The sequence below is a fragment of the Rhinoderma darwinii genome (assembly GCF_050947455.1).
Source record: "Rhinoderma darwinii isolate aRhiDar2 chromosome 2 unlocalized genomic scaffold, aRhiDar2.hap1 SUPER_2_unloc_55, whole genome shotgun sequence".
NCBI lineage: Eukaryota > Metazoa > Chordata > Amphibia > Anura > Rhinodermatidae > Rhinoderma > Rhinoderma darwinii.
Genome location: NW_027461724.1, coordinates 919,271 through 921,262, shown reverse-complemented (window position 1 = coordinate 921,262; position 1,992 = coordinate 919,271). Strand labels below are relative to the sequence as shown.

At 48.1% G+C, this 1,992-nt stretch overlaps 1 non-coding gene across 1 annotated transcript; it reads right to left on the bottom strand.

Annotated features, from left to right (window-relative positions):
• Window positions 1-504: 504 nt before the first annotated feature.
• On the bottom strand, window positions 505-695 carry LOC142679534 (U2 spliceosomal RNA). Its single transcript, XR_012852769.1, has one exon. It is a non-coding gene; the product is annotated as a U2 spliceosomal RNA (small nuclear RNA).
• Between the last annotated feature and the right edge of the window lie 1,297 nt (window positions 696-1,992).

Sequence of the window (1,992 nt, the reverse complement as noted above, 5' to 3'; positions counted from 1 at the left end):
TAGGCAAGCAAGGGTTTGTTGCAACTGCAATTCTTACTTCTTCTTGAAATGTAGGGACCACAGTACATTCCATCACATCCATCTAGTGTACACAGGTAGGTCCATTGTGACGGGCGGGCGGGCTTGCTGCTTTAATGGCTGGTTGCTGTTCCCCTACTCCACTCCACTATTTGACTATGGTGCTGCATCAATCAGTGGCTGGCTCAGGTGCAGCTCTTTAACCTACCTAGGAGGGAGGGCGGAGAGAAGACAAGGAAGGTGAATGAGCTGTTCCAATGTGAAATGCCGGAAACACAGAAACACAGACGACACAAAACAAGAGGTGGCAATGTATTAATTAATTGCATTTAATAAATTAGCTCATTATCACACATGACTGTACAAATGCATTGTCCAACAGGTGTTGAAATAATGGGATTAAAAGGGGAGATCCCATCCGAAAGACAAAAACAATGGCAAACACAAAAAGCACTTTTGGAATCTGATTTTAGTAAACACATAAGGAAAGGGTGCACCGGTCCTGGAAATACTGCAATACCAGGTCAATGCGTGGAGTGGACAGAGCAAGCTCTATTTCCATCTCCCTGTTCTAAAAATCCATTTTATATATGGTCCCCAGATAGGGGACGTATCAGATATTAAACTGATAAGAACAGATACTACACTTGATCTTAGCCAAAAGGCCGAGAAGCGATAACCCGAACGTGCCGCGCGTTTTGCTTCTTTTGCTTGCACCACAATGCAGTGCTGAAAGAGGAGGAATCGACATAAAAACGCCTTCCTGGCAACGCCCAAATGCCCTCCTGCCGTGCAAACACTGGCAGCAGCAGCAGCAGCAGCAGTAAGTGCATGCCCACTGCCACCCCTTCTCCTTTCACACCTTGTATCAGCTTTAATCCAGTCCAGTGCTGCCTGCTGAGCAGCACTGACCAACACTGCCTGGGCCCAGGCTTTTATCTCTGAGGCCCCATTATGATGTCAGAAAGCTGGCTCTGGCTCCTGAGGTCTCCACTATGACACGTGCAAAGTTCCGTCTGAACTTTATATAAGACGGTGCGGCTCAGTCAGTCACTCAGTGTTGCCTGAGAGGGCAACACTGCAACAGCCGGCCCCCAGGCTGTCTTTTTTTTGCACAGCTAGTTGCCTCCAGGAGGCCACAAGAGGGAGACAAGGGACTGCAAAATGGAAAATAGGCATCCACCAACTTTACAGACAACTTGTTCTCCTTGCTCCTACAACCTCCATCCTTGCACAGTTTGTTATTCTTCCAGGTAACATAGTAACAAATCCAAATTGCTGCTCTCTTTGTAGGCAAGCAAGGGTTTGTTGCAACTGCAATTCTTACTTCTTCTTGAAATGTAGGGACCACAGTACATTCCATCACATCCATCTAGTGTACACAGGTAGGTCCATTGTGACGGGCGGGCGGGCGGGCTGGCTGCTTTAATGGCTGTTTGCTGTTCCCCTACTCCACTCCACTATTTGACTATGGTGCTGCATCAATCAGTGGCTGGCTCAGGTGCAGCTCTTTAACCTACCTAGGAGGGAGGGCGGAGAGAAGACAAGGAAGGTGAATGAGCTGTTCCAATGTGAAATGCCGGAAACACAGAAACACAGACGACACAAAACAAGAGGTGGCAATGTATTAATTAATTGCATTTAATAAATTAGCTCATTATCACACATGACTGTACAAATGCATTGTCCATCAGGTGTTGAAATAATGGGATTAACTCCTTAACGCCGAAGGACGGATATATCCGTCCTCAGCAGCTGCTAGTTCGCGCAGGAGGACGGATATATCCGTCCTGTGATGGCGCGGGTACTGAGACTGTACCCACGCGATCAGCGGCAGGAGCACGGCTGTTATACACAGCCTGGCTCCTGCTGCAACTGCCGGAATCGAAGCGCGCGCCGATTCCGGCAGTTTAACCCATTAAATGCCGCTGTCAATAGTGACAGCGGCATTTAATGTGTTTGACAGAGGGGGGG